Source organism: Lactuca virosa, chromosome 4, assembly GCF_052849685.1.
Source record: "Lactuca virosa cultivar CGN04683 chromosome 4, Lactuca_virosa_CGN04683_v6, whole genome shotgun sequence".
Classification (NCBI taxonomy): domain Eukaryota; kingdom Viridiplantae; phylum Streptophyta; class Magnoliopsida; order Asterales; family Asteraceae; genus Lactuca; species Lactuca virosa.
The window spans coordinates 201,766,908-201,786,425 of record NC_136429.1 but is presented as its reverse complement, the minus strand read 5'-3'; the positions used below and the strand labels follow the sequence as shown (position 1 = coordinate 201,786,425).

At 35.6% G+C, this 19,518-nt stretch overlaps 1 long non-coding RNA gene across 2 annotated transcripts; it reads left to right on the top strand.

Annotated features, from left to right (window-relative positions):
- Positions 1 to 13,145: 13,145 nt before the first annotated feature.
- On the top strand, positions 13,146 to 16,217 carry LOC145168688 (uncharacterized). Of its 2 annotated transcripts, XR_013742010.1 has the most exons (6): positions 13,146 to 13,433; positions 13,520 to 13,637; positions 13,775 to 13,878; positions 14,998 to 15,064; positions 15,209 to 15,390; positions 15,873 to 16,217. It is a non-coding gene; the product is annotated as an uncharacterized LOC145168688 (long non-coding RNA). The 2 variants fall into 2 exon arrangements; XR_013742009.1 differs by having other exon boundaries at positions 13,775 to 15,064.
- The last annotated feature ends 3,301 nt before the right edge of the window (positions 16,218 to 19,518 follow it).

Below are 19,518 nucleotides of genomic sequence, written 5' to 3'. Positions count from 1 at the left end.
GATTGTTCATTGATATAAGTATCGTATTAATATTATATATTTATCACTTAAACAAGTTAGTTTCATAAATAAATAAAATATATAGCCATATGTAAGATTATGGCCTCTCGATTCTGATTATAAATATTTAGTTTAAATACAAACTATGTTTTATTAGTAGAAATAATTGATTTTAAAGAATTATTTATATGGATGGTGAACCCAAATAGTGAAGTGGCATCTCAAGTAACCTTGCAACAGTTGAAAGAATAAAACTTATGTGGCTACCATAGAGGTTTTGAAAGGAGAATTGAAAGTGCATTTGCAAGCCGATGCAGATGCTCTAACACCACGTGTTGCCCTTTTAAGTTCGACAAATGTATTAAATTTAAGACGTGTCTTTGATGTAAGTTCTATACCTAATGATTAACCTTTATCAACAAGGTTTAGACTTTATTAGAGAAACAATGCAACATGACAAAAAACATGAGAGAAGAATGGATGAACTCGTAGCAAAAGAACTTTAGAAAATTGACTTGTTCACCAACTCTTTAAAGTGTAACTAAAATTAGGTGCACGAATATAACAAGTGCAGGTCTTTGTTCTTCCAGACTTAAATGAGAAATCGTGATCATGTGATAAAACAAACAGGGACAGACTGATAAAACCTGTTGACTAAACTTTTCCTTATTAAACGTGAACTGGGGAATACAAACTTAAGGACTTAAAACTTAAATTAATATCAAACTAGGGAAACCTATTTATACTAAATATTAAAAGCAACCTAGTAAAATACGTATATTTGAAAACAGAATCCTATGTTGGGGTTGAAACACACTTTTATTCAGAACTAGAACAAAAGAGAAGAGCTTACACGCTCAATATTACAAGAAAAAGAAACAACCCTCTAATACTCACTCTAAGTATTACACAGTACACTCTCTGTTTTGTGGTGTCTTACAACTGAGGTTAGAGCCTCTATTTATACTTAAACAAACCTACAATTACTATTGCTACCATTTATTGTGTTCATTATGTGAACATACGAAGTTGCCATTTTAGTTCTTATTGTCAACATAAATAGAGGCGCAGCTACTGATGTCAGGTTCACACCAAGTCTGGTTTACACTCACATTCTCCCCCTTAAACCGAACTTGGCTAGAGATTCGTCACGCCGATCATGTTTCGCATTTCACTATGTTTCACGTATGCTAAAGCCTTTGTAAAGATGTCCGCCCGTTGATCCTTCGAGTTGGCATATTCCACTATAATTTGCCCACGTTCAACACATTCTCGTATGACGTGATAACGAATGTCAATGTGTTTGCTTCGACCATGAAACACAGGATTTTTCATCAATGCGATTGCTGACTTGTTATCGACATATAAGGTGATAGGCATAATATGATGTCCCGTGAGCTCCTTCACGAGATTAGCAAGCCAAATGGCTTGACATGCTGCTGTTGTAGCTGCCATGAACTCGGCTTCACACGTGGACAAAGCAACAGTCTTTTGCTTTTGGGATTGCCAAGTTATCGCATTCCTTCCCAGATAGAAAATCATTCCACTTGTGCTCTTGCTATCAACAGGGTCACCTCCAAGATCACTATCGGTAAAACCAACCAAATCTTCAATTTCACGACCTCTTCCATAGTTGATTCCATAATCAACGGTTCCTTTTACGTATCGCAAGATGTGTTTCACAACTTGGAAATGCAAAGTGGTTGGTTCCTCCATGAAACGACTTGCAATTCCAACCGAAAATGACAGGTCTGGTCGAGTGTGAGTCAAGTATCTCAAACAACCTACCACTCGCCTATATTCAGTTGGATCAACTTTTTCACCATCTTCATCCTTCTTAACCTTCAACTTAGGTTCCATTGGTGACGTTGTCGGATTGCAATCCAGCAACCCAAATTGCTCTAAAATCTTCTTTGCATAAGCCGTTTGTCGCAAAGATATTCCCCATTTCTTGTGCGAAACTTCGATTCCAAGGTAGTAAGAAAGTAATCCCAAGTCACTCATTTCGAATTCTTTCTTCATTTGTTCTTTGAATTCGACAACATCATTAGTGTTCGACCCGGTAATGATCAGGTCATCAACATAGACACCAACAATAAGAATTTTGTCTTTTGAGTTCCTTTTGTAAACAGCTGGGTCTTGTGAACTTTTTGTAAAACCAAGCCTTTTTAAGCTTTTATCCAAACGAATATTCCAAGCTCGAGGAGCTTGTCGTAGACCATAAAGAGCTTTATAAAGCTTGAACACCTTGTGACTGTTTGCTTTATCAATATATCCTTCTGGTTGGGTGACATAAACCTCCTCTTTGAGATCTCCATTGAGAAAAGCCGATTTGACATCGAGATGGTGGACAACCCACCCATGTTGAGCTGCTAAGGCAAGAATAAGCCTTACGGTGTCAAGTCGTGCTACCGGTGCAAAAACTTCATCAAAGTCGACTCCTTCCTTTTGTACAAATCCTTTTGCTACAAGTCGAGCTTTATGCTTCACCACTTTTCCCAAGTTGTCTTTCTTCACTTTAAACACCCATTTCAAACCGATTGCTTTGTGTCTGGATGGCAAATCGGTAAGTTGCCATGTCTTGTTCTTCTCGATTGCATCCAACTCTGTTTGCATAGCCTCCTGCCATGCCTTAGAGGTTACCGCCTCTTTAAAATTCAAGGGTTGATCCGCTGCAATCATCAACAATTCTCCGGGTTCAAGGAACATATTTTCGGTCTCAGAATAAATATCGGTTAACGGACGCAATCCCCTTGGCCCAAACTCACTAGAAGGGCTTTCCATATGGGGCGAGGTTGAAGAAAACGGGGCTGAGACAGTAGTATGTGGAGCTGGTTCAGGCTCGTCAAATTCAGCATATGGTTGTCCAACTTGGATAGCATCGATTCCTGGGCTGTTTGGTTGTTCCGGATTGATTTCGGGGTCATTTTGAGGTGTTTCGAGGTGTATTTGGGGTTGTGGTTCAATTATGGTAAAGGTCTTAGGAGTCGCCATCTCTTCTTCTTTGTTTTTGTACCAATTCCATTCTTCTTTTTCGTCAAAAACAACATCGCGACTAACTCGCAACTTTCGGTCTTGCGGATCAAACAAACGGTTGCCTTTAGTTCCATCTTCCACACCTAAATACACCACCTTCTTACTTCGATCATCAAGCTTCTTCAAGTGACCACCTACAAGTTTAGCAAAAGCAACACAACCAAAAACTTTTAGATGTTCAAGGTTGGGCTTTTTGCCAAACCACGTTTCATAAGGCGTCTTGTCGGGAAGTACTTTTGTTGGCAGGCGGTTGAGAAGATAAACTGCATGTCTAACCGCTTCTCCCCAAAACTCTCCCGGAACATTTCTACCTTTGAGCAGACTTCTTGCCATGTCCATAATGGTCCGATTTCGCCTTTCTACAACTCCGTTCTGTTGAGGCAAATATGGTGTCGTAAGATGCCTTTGAATACCATTTTCTTCACAAAATAATGAGAATTCTTTTGAAGTGAACTCTCCCCCTCGGTCCGTTCGAAGTGTCCTTATTTGATAACCCGAATTCTTTTCAACCATCAACTTGAACCGTTTGAAAGCGCTCAAGGCTTGAGACTTCTCCGATAGCATGTAAACCCACATCCACTGACTAAAATCGTCTACTAAAAGGAGAAAATATTTACTCCCTCCAACAGACGTAGGTGTGATCGGACCACATAAGTCCGCATGAACAAGTTGTAGAGGTTTTTGAGCTCGAAAAACTGCATGATCCGGGAAAGGAATTCGGGTTTGTTTGGAAAGAACGCACCCTTCACATACTTGGTTTGGGTGCTCAATCTTTGGGACTCCGATTGCCATATTCTTTTCGGACAACTTCTTTAAGGCGAGAAAGTTAACATGATCGAGTCTAGAATGCCATATCCAAGCTGGTTCGTCTTTTGTTGCTAAAAGACAAGTCGGTCTACCAGTCCTTAAAGGAGTTTTATATAACCGGTTTGGGGATCGTTTAACTCTCAAAAGTAGAGTTTTGTTTCTGTCAAACAATGTCAGATCCGACCCATCCATTATGACCCGACTCCCTTCCTCCGTCATTTGTCCAAGACTAATAATATTGTTTTTTAGACTTGGAATGAAATATACCCCATTAAGGAGTCTTTGGTCGCCATTTTTGCTATCGAATAAAATCGACCCTTTTCCCAAAATAGCGACGGTCGAACCATACCCAAATTTCACATGGCTCGTAACGTGCTCATCTAGTTCCTGAAACTTTGAGCGGTCTCCAGTCATGTGATGGCTAGCACCGTTGTCGAGATACCATACCTCAGACTCGACTCGACTTTCTCCCGATGCAAGAAGATTAACACAAATCTTCTCTCTTAGAGACACTTTTTTGTGTGCATATTCTTGTGAGGTTGCCATCATTAAAATAGGCTCTTCTTCGTTGGCTTGAGTGAGGTTTGCCTCCTCACCTCGATTCTTGTTTGGACACTCCGAAGCATAATGACCAAATTGTTCACAAGTAAAGCATTTGATTTTACTTTTATCCTTTCGAGAAGGATTATGGTCATTCCGATTTGTATTGTACTCGCGACCACCTCCTTGGCCACGTCCACGACCTCGGCCTCGTCCCCGGCCTCGGTTACCATGTCCTCCTCGTCCTCTTGAAGTGTTTGACGAGTTTCTCTCGCCAGTTTGCTTCGAACGAGATGCCTACTCGGCATGTGTAAGCAATAGAGAAGGTCCTTCTTCTTTTTCTCCATATCTTCGAAGTCTCTCTTCATGGGTCTTAAGACGACCCACAACTTCTTCCACCGTCATATTCTTCAAATCTCTGAATTGCTCGATCGATGTTACGATTTGTATAAATCGTATCGGTATGGCTCGCAAAAACTTCTTCACAACCGTAATTTCTTCAATCTTTTCACCTAGAGATCGAATACCGGTTACGATAGTATTCAATCTCATGGAAAAATCATCTACCGATTCACTGTCTTTCGTCCGGATCACCTCGAAGTCACTTCTCAAGGTTTGAGCTTTAGCCTCCTTGACCCGATCGGCTCCCATGTGCATCATCTTGAGCGTTTCCCATGCTTCTTTAGCTGTGTCCTTCTCAGCTAACATCAGAAGTACGTCCTCTGGAATTGCTTGATAAATAGCCGCAAGAGCCATCCGATCTTTACGTTCGTCCGTTTCTGCATTTTTAATTACATCCCATACTCCTTGTGCTTGTAAATTCACTCGCATTTTTATGGCCCACACCGCGTAGTTCATCTTCGTGAGCATTGGATAGTGTAACGTAACGTTACCGTCTTTCCCGGTCCTTTGAAAACTTTCAACTCCGGCTTGAGAAGATGACGAGGTTGGTGTAGTCATTCTTGGCATATACTTGGGCTTACACGAGTAAGAATTTTTTTTTTTTTTTGAAGTACGGGGACCAATATGAACTTTTCAGAAGTTCAGGGGGCAAACAGAACTTTTACAGAAGTAAAACAGGGGCTAAATTGAAATTTTTCTGAAAAACGGGACCAAAATTGCAATTTTTCTGAAAAACAGGGGCTAAATTGCACTTTCCGGAAGAACAGGGGCTAAACTGCAATTTCCAGAACTTTGGTCAGCTGCTGACGTCACTGCTGATATCACTGCTACAGTGCTGCTACAGTACCGTCTTCTCCGGCGAACCCTGGTTGTTCCGGCGACTTTTACGGCAGATTTGACCAACTTTGACTAGTGATTTGGAGGCCTTCCGGTGGTCAAAAAATTCAAAAAAATATATTTTCGGAATCCTCAGAACGAGACCTTTCCAACGGTGTACTCCGAAATTGTTTTTGAGACAAAAAAATTTCGACCAAAAAACAGAGAATGCTTCCCCCGGAGCTTAACCAAGCTCTGATACCACTTGTTGGGGTTGAAACACACTTTTATTCAGAACTAGAACAAAAGAGAAGAGCTTACACGCTCAATATTACAAGAAAAAGAAACAACCCTCTAATACTCACTCTAAGTATTACACAGTACACTCTCTGTTTTGTGATGTCTTACAACTGAGGTTAGAGCCTCTATTTATACTTAAACAAACCTACAATTACTATTGCTACCATTTATTGTGTTCATTATGTGAACATACGAAGTTGCCATTTGAGTTCTTATTGTCAACATAAATAGAGGCGCAGCTACTGATGTCAGGTTCACACCAAGTCTGGTTTACACTCACATCCTAAACTAATATCAAAACTTAAAATATGAAGGTTTTTCCCAAAATACCCCTGGGATTAAAACTATCCCAGATTTTGAATTATTCCAACATTTGATGCATATGAAAGGTCATAAGGTCTTGTTATTTTTTTGTTAATTAAAAGGATGACGGGAGTCGTAAATTTTTTGTTAGTTTTAAGGTTGAAGGCAATGGTACATAAAGTGCCAAACTCCACATCACTCAAAGCAACAAAGAAGTGAAGAAGAAGAAGGGAGGGGGTGGGCTTCCGAGTTGGGGAAAAGAAAGGAAGAAGCAGAAGTGAAGAAGGAGAGAGACTCGTAAAGGGGTGCCGAGTTACGCTACCAAGCACAAGACACGGTGTGTGCCTAGTACATGTCGACATGCCAAACAGTGACGAACCTAGAACAAAAAACCACGTGGTTTCTTATGTAAATAAAATTGAGAAAAATAAAAGAGTAAGAAATATAAGTGGTGATATGTCGCGTCATTTGAACGTCGATCGATCAGGTCGGTGATAATGTGATGAGGCATGCATCAATTTGAGATGTTGATTAGTGATCATGATCTCCAGACGACGTTTTGTGAGTGTTTTTTGTTTAATTTCATTTGGATTGGGCTATTGTAACGCTCGGACATTCGGGTTAGACATATAAGATATAATGGATAATATTAGCTACATATGTAGTAGTCATAATGACTATCACGTGGATATAAGGAGCGCTTAAATCCGACTTCGTATGAAGAAGTTATGCTTCTTTGAAGTTTCGCGATCAAACCAACACAGCTAGCGCGTCGTAAATAATGAATCGGAGATGGATTGCTTATTAGCCTGAGTAATCTAAACAAAAGTCATAGAAATCATAAAAGTGAACTCTTGCATATAGAGAACGCCCAAATCTGACTTCATATGAGGAAATTATGCGTTTTCGAAGTTTCAGAATAGCAGTGTGCGACACAGGAACCGAATGTTAGATCGGTCGATTGTTAGGAAAAAAATATAAACGATAGTTAGATGTCACGTCGATATGATTACGTCGATATAAAGATAGTCGAGAACGGAGGTTGTATGAGAGAGTTATGATTTTTAAATAGAATTTAACAATATAAGACCGTTAAAAATATAATTTTAAAAATAGAGTGAGATTTAGCTGACGAAGTCTAAATGAAAGTTGTAGATCTCGTTGATAGCTATGTGTGGATATAAAGAATGTCGAAAACAGAGCTCATATAAGGAAGATATGTTTTTTTTGAAAAATCAGAAATTCGCAGGCACACGCGCAAGAGGCGTGACGCGCAACAAGCTGCTGACATGGCGACGTGGACGAATCTGGTGCTGACACATAGACGCAGGGTGGGGCATGAGCAACGTCGCTTCAAGGGCGCGGCGCACACCTATTCAACTATAAATACCCCTCAAATTTCTTTCATTTCTCATCCCAGTTCTCATATATCTCTCTAAAATCTCTCTCGTCCTTAAGGTCCGACTTTTTCCGGACTTTTGAGTATTTTGGTTAGGCTCTAGAATAGCTAGGAGCCCGACATATATAAGCTTTCAGGTCGGAGTTCTACCAGTGTAATTTCTAGACGTTTTTCAGAAAAATCTCTGTAAGTTAAGCTACACTCATGTTGCTTTCGGTGTAAGTTATATTTATATTCATAGTTGTTGTTATGAATCTATAAATAAGATTTATCAGTAATTCCGTGTCATAATACTAATTGATCTACTTACGGGGGTGATGTATAATCTAAATTTAGTGAGGTGTTTAAAGTAGGATTTCCAAACAGTATACTTTGTATACCAAACATACTCTACCTCTGATATGATCTTACTTGATTGCTCCTTATCAGCTATAAATCAATAGACATTGGGATCATTGAGGAATTCAGAACATCATTAGTCATAAGAATATAAGACTAAGACTTAGTGATATTCGTAACTAGGTCATATCAAAGGAAAAGCTAATATGCTAGGCAAAGCACTACCTAAATTTCGAGTCATCCACTTTTAACAAGTGAGTGCATAGTTACTTTCAGATTACACATAGATATCAAATATTTAATTTTCTTAGATGCCATATTTTCTTATTATTTGTGTTCGTGATAACTGTTCTAAATGAGATAATAATTTTTACTCAAAATAAATCATACATGTATTTTTATCATACTTATATTGTATTGGGTAAATAGGGTACATAGAGATGCGAAAATAGTGAGAGACCATGTCCAACATAGTACTACTATACCCATGAGAGCAGAGAGAGAAAGAGATGAGATAATGGTGAGAGACTATGCCAAAGATAAAATAATGGTGAAAGACCATGCCTAACTGAGAGCAGTCATCTAGCAGAGTATTGATGATTACCACATACTCTTTTAGACAGTCTGGTGGAACACTAGCAGACTTGCAATCTGTAGGTGTTAATGAATCATACTATCTGAAAGTATAGATAGTATGTTCATTCGAGTACACTATCCCCCTCATGGTTTCCTTACTGACATGTATTGCTAAGGAATCCCTGAGACAATATTGTCTACTCGTTTTTATAGAGATCCTTTAGGATAGGTCCCTCGAGATTATCATTTTAGGATCGAAGAGTGAGAATAACGGGAATGAATAATCGAGATGAATCTGTTTGGTGTGATATAGATATACTTAAAATAATAATAATAATAATAATAATAATAATAATATAATAATAATAATAATAATAATAATAATAACTAGAAGGATACCCTCGCTTCGCGAGGGGCAGTAAAAGTTCAAATGATGACATTGTAGAAGGATAGACACACTTGACACATAGTCAACAAATACACAAACTGAGTGCAGATAGTTTGCTGCAATAAATGTAATATCATATTGAAAATGTGGACATTTGTTTTTGCTAAATTTGCTGAAGTTTATAATCACAGATTGAAGTACAGCTAGGTAGTACATTGCCTTAATAAAAAAATGCAGATGCTATAACAGGTCTGTCAAAATCATTATTTAGCAAAAAATTAAGTAAGATGCATGGCGTCAATGTCTATAAATTCTGGTCCATGTTCGTTTATGACTTTCATTTCTATAGATATATATTCTGAAAAGAATAAACAATGTAAATAACTCATATAATAGCAACCCAATTACAAACTTCATCTTCTTATTCTGAATATGTATGAGTGGCATGAGAACTCTTTATACAAACCATATTTGGCTTATTGCTTTTATTAACTTACAATAAAAAAACATAAAGTACAATGCTATATATGTGTAGTTTTTTTTCAAGTACAATGTGTTGAGAAGAATTTTTTTTAGAGTAATAAAATGTTACAGTAGAACGAAATGATTTGTTTATTAGAGCGTCTTACTTGCAGTTTTCTATTACGACAATTTTTTTTAAATTGAACAATAGAAGGATGTTATAATATAAAAATAAACAAAAGTACATTGCTATTTCTGATGCAACATACATTGATTTTCAAAGGTTATTGTGTTTCATCTTTAGTAAAGGGTAACTCATGTAATTCATATGTTCCAAAAAAGCAATTCTACTTGCATTCTTGATGACATTGATCATGAGGAACATTTCAAATGAATACTATTTCTTTTAAACCATTAATCCCCCTGAAAAAAATGACTATTTTGCCCTTACTTTTACATTTATAATTGAGCCTATTTTACATGGGATCAATGGATGAGGAGGGGTATACCTTGTTCAAGTTTGAATAGTACATTACCAAAGAGAAGTGGTTTCTTCCCTTGTCTCGTTTTAACAATATCACCATTAAACTCATTAATTGTCTGATTTTCTCTGTCGTTGCTGATGACCCGATTCCACTTGGAACTATTTTGCCGGTATACACGTCAATCAAGGTTATTGTTAAGGTATTCCAATCTCCTGTTTCAATACGAAAGTGGGAGAGATTGACTGTTTAGAAACTGTAATTAAAGCTTTCTAGGGACAAAATAGTCTTTTTTGTTGTCAATATCCCTATGGAGACACCATACAAAGGCTTTAGTTATGATTATTATCAACCGCGTGAGGAAAATAATGTACATATCAAGCAGAATCATACGCCTTACCAGTTCATGACAGGCACATGGTATTCCATGGTTGATTCCACTTCCTGTTTTATCTACAAAGTCAATATTATCAACAAAAGTATTATAATTTGTCAAAGTATTCACCTAACAGAAAATAGAATGGACAATACACAGAGAAGGACCGTTTCTTATCTGTATCTGAGGTACCATCTCAAAATAGATTCAACTTTTATTTTCTTTTTTTCCAAAAGGTCACATTTTAGAATCTTAAAATTCAAGAAAGAAACTTATGTGCCTAAAATACCCTTCATCCTTATGGCATGGAAAAATATGTGTTAATAGATCTTCAAATCGATACCGAAAGCAGAACCCAAATCATAGCACTCATGACTTAAAAAGAAGAATTAAATGAACCTTTTGATCATCTACCAACTTCAACATCTTATCATCTGACTTTTGCTGCTCCAAAGTTGCCAATTCATTCTGCAAAAAAATAAGCTTTCTTTAATGATTAATACTTTGTGTAAATTGGGAACCAAACAATACTTACCTGTGAATTTTATAAATCCACTTTCACCAGGCTTTCTAAATCCCTAAAAAGGAGAATCAAAGGAATCAGCAGTATTGTGATGCTTATTAGGCATGTTATCTAGTCAACTTACAAACCCTCAATCAATTTGCTCAAATCTGAAAAAATCACTGACTATTCAGACAATGAAGTTAATCTACATGATTGTATCTACTGAATTACTACAATTTCAAGGCCAAACCTATAAGAAGACATCAAAATCAACCATGCTTACCTGTGATATAATATAACCTATCTATTGTTTGGCATGATAACAATCTGAAGAGTGAAGCTTCCCAATGACAGATAGCAGTTCCACATCAGACAAGTATCTACAATATCAAAACCCACCCTCATTAAAAAATTTAAAACCAGTTTTGTGAGAAGTCAATCCATAAGATATTAGCAACGCCCAAATAAAAAAAAGTATAAATCAAAATAGTTCTTTGTAGGGGATTCCAATGAATCAGTAGATTCATGTGAATAATTATGACTATCTTCATCATATTTTCTTACAAGGTTAAATAATCCATGGAAGAACTCCTTGAACTTACTTTGAATCAGTCTAGGATTATGATGTGAATAATTATGACTATCTTCATCATATTTTCTTACAAGGTTAAATAGTCCATGGAAGAACTCCTTGAACTTACTTTGAACCAGTCTAGGATTATGAGTCTCTGCAGGGTGCTGAAACATAAATATCACAAAAAAGCCTCAAATTTTAGGAGAAGAAGAAGATGGAAGTGTAAAAAGAAAACCATATATAAGTTTTTATACCTTTAATAACTTACTCATTGAAGTCAGTTACATTCGACAAACCATTTCCATCAGCATCAGATGCATTGAAGTGCCCCTCTTTTCCCACAAAGGGTAAAATCGCTGAAAAACGAAGATTTGAAATAGAATCAGTGTCGCGCGTAATCAAATTGAATGAGAAAAAAATCATATGAAATTTAGGGTTTAAACATTAATGGAGAGAATGAAATCCCAAAATAGAAACGAATTGGATTCGTATGAAAATAAACATCTGTGATCGTCCAGTGTCGACCAGGGCGGTGGTCCTTGACGGTAAGGGGAGTCGATGGTGGTGCGTTGGGGGTGTGTCGCAGGCAATACACTGGCAGTGGGTTGCTGGTGGAGGTATAGGCTGAAGACGATGAACACGTAATCGAAACTGGAAGAAAAGGATTGGCGGAGGGAGCGGTGATGGGTGGAGACGAAACGAAAGAGAGAAGGTGGAGGGTATGTTTTTCTTGAAAGACTGATTTTTGATTACCATGAAGGAATAGTATTATAGTAAGGCGGTGGAAAGGTACATGTAGGTGAAACGTGTCGATTGGTCACTAATGATGTGCCACATATATAAACAAAAGCGGTGGGATCAGATGAGGAATTCCGGCCAGACATAATTGACCAGCCATAGACTAGGTTGTAAACATAAATTGACCAGGTATTAAATTTGAGAAATCCGAAAAAGATAAAAAGTCCAGGGGCTAAAGTAAAAATTGATCCCTATCAGAGGGACCAATTAGGACAAAAATGAAAACAGATATGTCCGCCTACAAAAGCAATCAAAATAAAGGGCCAGAAATAACAAAATCAAATCCATTTTACTATTCCTAACTTTCATTTCTTTAATATATATATATATATATATATATATATATATATATATATATATATATATATATATATTAATAATAATAATAATATTGTGGGTTGAAAACCCTATGTGCTCACCAGGCTCCGAAGCCTGATCCACTCAGTTTCTTCATATCACCGGTAGCGATATAAAGGTACACGAGTAGTGATGTTTAGATCTGGGGAAAGATTCGAGGAAGTGTAGACCATAGTATTAATATGTTGTAAGGCCTATAATGACTAAGTTTAAGCTTATGTTTCTTGTATTAGTTATGACATTTCAAGTTTTTAATAATCAATAAAAAACGTTTCTTCGAAAATACTTTTATGGGATACATTCCACAATATTAAGAATACCTTGTTTTAAAGTAAGCATAAAGATGTCTTTTCAGACCGTAAAAATGGGGATGTCTAAGCTATTACCTAGTTAATAAATCTAAAGTGAATTGAAGCATTGGACTATTCTATAAAATACGTGCTAATATATATATATATATATATATATATATATATATATATATATATATATATATATATATATATATATATATATATATATAAACCATATGTTATTTTCCTATGATTTTTCTTCAGGTCAGGATGTGCATTTCACGCATGGTTTTTTGTTAGGCGCGTCAATCCCTGTTTCTTATACTCTCACCGCCAATATCGTCCAATACAACTCTTCCACAAAGCTAGACATGCTCCACCAGCACCGATGTTCCAATTACCAAGAAACCCTTCACATTTACCGTTAGGCTTCTTCCCCAAAATACCACCGTCTATACCCTCTCAATTCTCTCTCCTTTGCTCCTCGTTCTCTTAAAAACCACTGCCTCGAAATCATCTTCTTCCTCTGGTATGAATAAATTATCATATGATTAACATTTTTTCATTGTTTTCAGAAGAAGACAATAAGGAAGATTGTGTGTAATCAATCACCCACCGGTGCTCGATTCCACCTCCACCTTCCCGTTGCATGTTACTTCCCTCTCCTTCATAACGATTATGTATCTCCTTCTCTTTCTTTTCCACTACGCATCAATCTCATCTTCTCACTTTTCATTTTCTGTATCCTTATCTCTTATTCTTTTAGGGGTCATCTGATTCTACAAAACCTAGGTGGGGATGTTTACGGTTTTAACAATGGCCTCAAATTGTAACGTCACAAAACATAAGTGCCTGATTGTTTGGACCTTTTGTTTAATCATAAGGTGGTTCTACATCATCTTTTGGTGATGTTTCTTTTCATTCGATTCATTGCTTAACGCCATGGTGTTTGCTTAATTTGTTTTTTTTAATAAATGTATCCTTGCTTAACCCCTTAATAGTTTTTGTTTTACATCTGCAGGTTTTGTTTCTTGCAATTTTTCATATTGACTTCTACTCCACCTTCATAACCGGTACCAAACTGTAGATGTTGATTTCCATCATTTCAGTCTCAGGTAGTGTCATGTAAGTTGTACTCTCACTGCCCCAAATTTTGTTATTGTAAAACATAAATCAAGTCATTTGGATCCAGATTAAAAGTTTTCTTCTTTAATTAACTCATATTTTATGCAATACGACCATAAATGCCTTGTGATCTTAGCCATTTTTTACCAGAAGTCCATTGAGATGTCACAAAAAAATATTAAATCATAAAAATAGAAGACAAAAGGGTGTTCCTTGAGACCATTTCCCCAAATTTAATAGAATCTTGATCTTTCTCCCTAGGATTCCATTTATTGATGGAATACTCAAGTCATATGTTGACATAACCCCAAATGGTCCATCTGGTAGCAAATTGGATGGGTGGAAGACTTAAGAATTAAGCATGAATTGTAATGAATTTATGAGGATTTTTGGTTTTTACATGTCATCTCCAACATATTTCTGTTAATTTTGTGCTTTATTTAGAACACATATTCTTTTTTGATAAGTATTATAGACTGAAAATTGCCAAAAAAAAATCCATTTTTAGGTGATGTCCCAAGAGAATTGCAACATTTAAACTCATAGATAGAAACCTGTTAATATTACACCTAATTCGATAATTAGTTTCAAAAGTAATGCTTCCCCTGAAAGTTGAATTGTTATACGATTGAACATTGATATTTATATCTTATAATTCAAAACTCAAAGCAGTTCTCAACAATTTTTCTATAAAAAAATCATTTTGTATGATCCAGATACACATGATGATTTTAGGCCAACTAATAAGCTTGAGAATTCAGGAGTCTTTCTGAAAGACATCATTGAGTAGGAAGTGTGCTACAAGTGACTGTATCATGATTCTTGTGGACTTGAAGCCATGTCCGGGTATTAGGATTTCTTATTTTGATGCATACCCTGTTGGTATTTATGGTTTTCATTTGGTTAAGTTGTTACCTGGTTTGTAAGATGTCAAGGACAACCTTGTGATGGTTTACATGAAGGGGATCCAAATTGATCCCTTTGTGGGTTCGGCTCAATAGCATTCAAAATCTTACAAAGAAAACAACAAGTGCTCAAAGCATAACAAATTTGCTTTGCTTTTTTTTTTCCCCTCCTAAAGCTGTTTAAACATTGTAAGATGTGCATTTCTTTTTGTAGGAGTTTGTATAAGTTCCCGGAACATATTGGAAAGATGATGAGGTTAATATTGTTGTGAAAGTTTCAGGTAATATACACACTCTTAACTGGTGTTTTGCTAAGACAATTTGCTGATGTTTTCTTTCTTGAACAAATAATAATCGTTGAATTAGAATGTTTGAAGTAACAAGTTTATTTTCTATTTTTGATGATGGGATCATGCACGAAATAGAAGTTGGCTTATCTATCGATTAAATGCTACAAACTCAACTGGTTTGCAAGCCGCTACTAGAAGTTTTCATCCAAGTTTTACGACGTTTGTTCAAACTGGAGTTCCTGATAATGAAAAAAATAACCCTGATACTCATCCAAGTAGTGATGACAACAATACCCTTGAAAGATTTCAAATAAAAGGTATTCAAAATGTTATTTGATCCTTCAGGAAACTCTCAGATTACCAATATTTTTGTTGAGAATTTGAATACTACAAAATAATTTAGTAAAAGTTGCAATTGAGGGCTATTGTCGTTCAAGTTTTTGAAAATGGTACCTAAAAAAAAACAAGCCCATCTATTTTGAGTTTTGATTTTATAGGTACATAATATGCATTTACCATTGAGCATAGATACAAGCACCTGATGATTGGTGGGGTTAATAAGGTGTCCATTTGATTTTTTAAAGGGCTGGATGGTGGTGTAGGTAGATTAATCAAGTGGACCCCTATGGCTAGACCTTCCTACATATATGTTGTCTTTAACTCGTTTCATGTTCAAGGCCTCAAGGGTATCCATGTATCCATGTATTAGCTGTTTGTTTATTATTATTATTATTATTATTTTTTAATTAGCGTGACCTTTTTGAATCTATGTTTATCGTTTCCACTTTTTGTGATCTAGGAACATCTGGAAAGTGAATTGGCTTCTGCAATAGAAGAATTTGCTAACTTTTTGAGCATTTAAAGGTTGATTTCCGAGTAAATTACAAATTTATTCACATCCGATGCTCTAAATCACAGGTTTAGTCCACCGTAGGCACGGAACAAAGGATGGTGCATTGAAGGAAGATAAAAAGATCAAGAAGGTTGGACTGCTTAACTGGACACTGATAATTCTTGTTTATTGGTATTGACTAGAAACACGATACTTTGATCATCGGTTGTAATGATCAATTAAGTGGAGCAAAGTCAACATTCAAAAATGTTGTATCTTTTTTTTCTTATTATGATGTACTTTGAAAATTTACTCAATTGTAGCATCTTACGTCCATTTTTTTAACTACAATTTTAAGACCAATCATGGGCTAAATACCCCAAGTCTTCATACATGTTTTTCTTGGAATGACTTAAAACAAGCTTACAGATAAGTTGTCTAGGGCCGTGATTATCACCGCCCTTTTAACTTCACTAGTATATATATATATATATATATATATATATATATATATATATATATATATATATATATATATTGCCAAAGATTGTAATGAATTAAGATAGGTCCTTATTTTTTTTTTCCTTGTATACTTTGTATTATTATTAATAAAAATAAGTAGGTCCTAGGACCCACCTTGATGCAATGTAACTATGTCCGTGATGCCGAGCTCCCTTTCGAGTCCACTCCATATAGCCTAAGGGTTACACAAACGTTCATATGATTTGATTTGTTGTAAATTGTATTATTGGTGTCCAACTTAATTTTACGTTATGACGATCTTGTGGTAACTTATTGTATAGCCGATATGACATGATAATATGTCAAAATTGAGACACAAAAAGCGACATAAAATACACCAAGTTTTTATTTTTATTTTCAATTTTTAAACGAAGTTTTAATTTTTTTTTTTTTTAATTTAAACACTAAGCTTTCACTTTATTATTATTATTATTTTTTTCTTTTTGACGTTCCATTTTTGTTCCAAATCGAACATCATTCTTTAATTGTTCAATGTTTAACATATTTTATTTAAAGTTGTATCACTACTTTTTTTTTACATTAGAAACGATATAATTGCATTTTTTACATTTAAAAACCATATTTTTTTCTTTGTATAAATTCAATTTTTTTTACATTTAAATCGTATTATTATGTAAAAATATGTAATATTTATATTATAATCATATTTTTTTATTAAATACGAATATGGAGGTCCGAAATGCACAATCAGATAAACTAATGTGATCTTGGGAACACGAGGGTCAGATGATTACTCCATGTAATAATTAAAAAACAAAGTCATATGACATAAGTAATCTCGGGTACACTAATTAATGTCACTCTACAAAATTCTGTCTCAAAAAACATCAAACAAAGCAAAATATGTAACACTCATTTTTCAGGTATGAACTATCCTTAAAAATTGAATTGTTTAGTTGGAAGATTTAGGGTGCTGAGGAAATGCGACACGAGCATAATGCGTACCGCGGCGCTGCTACATCATTTAAGTAGCGGTCTGGTTAAGTGTAGACCGATACGTGATGACGCATGGACTCCAAACTCTAGGTCTTGGGCCTTGGGCCCTATTTAAAGGATGTGATAGATATGGTTTCCTCCGCCATCAGCCTCTATGACCTCAAGAGATCCCTTGTTAAACCCTTGCCTCTCCTCTTTGTTATTGAGCCTCTTTTGATTGTTCTTGCACTTTGAAGGAGAAGGAAGTGCAATGGTAAAGTAAAGAAGCAACAAGCAATCTTGATCTAGCATTTTGATCACCTTCTGGACCATTGTAAGTCTCCGAGATTCAACCTTTATGTTTATTACTCTTTAGATCTTGAGTTTTAAGTTTGCTTTGTCCATTATATGGATCATGGATGAAGTTTTGGAATAAAGTTTGCAACTGTATTGTTCCATAAGGTCCGAAGGGTATTTTATGTCTTGGATCTGGTCTTTATCTCCATTTGGTGCCATGCAAAGAGTTATGACTATATATATATGTATGTATATATACCATTTTTGACGTAGAGTGGTGTGAGACATGCATAAGACATGCATGTCCATAAAGTTACGATTTTTATGGACCTTGAGTGAGTACGAAAGCGTTGCTAGAAAGTATGAGACTTGGACTTGACGGATTAAGAGCTTAATGAGTTAAAAGCTCTGCAGAGAAACCACAACACAACCAAGGACCGGCCACGACGCGTTTTTCAAGTGAGTCTCGCGACTGTTTTGTCATGACTGGACCACAACATGGCTAAGGACTGGCCACGATGCAGATGGCCGTAGACCATTGACGTTTTAACCAAGTATGACTTTTGGTCAACTGTATTAGGGGTTAGGTCTTGGAGAGGCAAAATGGTATTTTGCTCCTAGATTAGCTTTTAATAGACCTCGACTCGACGAGGAGGCGTAAATAAAAGTTTTATCTTAATTATTAAATTAAGGTTATTTATTGTGTAGTTATGGGGAATACTTAATACCTCTAGCTGAGTTTGTGGATTTCCATCTTGTCTTATAGTCAGGTGAGTTCTCATGAACTTACTTATTATGTGGACTATGTGTTATATGTATGTCAACTAAAGAAAAACCTTTCGGAGGGAATCGAGTTGGATTAAAAGGATGTAAGACCACGAAAAGACTTTCAGAGGGAAGTGGTCGACCACACAAAGGCTTTTGGAGGGAAGTGGTCGACCACTAAAAGCCTCTCGGAGGGAAGTGGTCAATATTATGTCAACTAGAGAAAAATCTATTGGATAGAATCTCGTTCTACTAGTGTTATAAGCATATGTTATGCAATAGGATTATTCTATGTTTATGTGTATGATGTAAATTGCATGACCTGTATAAGGAATAACTGATATGAGCTGGCTATATTGGATGTCTGGACATTCTCGGGGGCATGGCATTTATCCAATGTTTATCTATTACGACTTTGTTTTTAAAGCAATAATTTAGCTTCCACTTCTGACGATGATTTTGTGACACTATATTTGATGATTTTATGGATGGAAACCCCTTTTTAGTAACTCATACTTTGATTTTCAAAAAAAAGTTATTCTTGGTTTTTGGGATGTTACAAAGTATGTTGTGATTCTGAATTTAAGATTTTGTATGAAATCCAATTTTTTTTGGATTATCCTAAATATTGTTTCGTGTTACTCCATGTAATATGGTCGAAGTTAGAGATTTTGGAAAATATTTTTACACATGATTCTTGGAATATCCAAGTTATATTTGATATTCGCTAACACTTTTTCTAACACAAAATACGAAAAATGAAGAATAATCGAACAATTTTCAAAAGATACAAACTGTGAGGTTACATATAATAATAATTATTATAATTATTATAATAATAGCAGTATTAAGACAAAGTCACATGACAAATGTACATGAAAGATGAATTATTAGGTTAAATATTATAATTTGTAATTGAAGTCGAACAACGTCCAACTACATATCATAAACAAATTAACCAATTAACAACAAAAACAAAGAAATAACAATGAAAATGTAAGTTGAATGGATAAAAACATAACTTATAACTATATTGTTGATTTAATTTCCTAGGGATTAATTAATAATTAACAAGTTCCATGTCAACGATTAC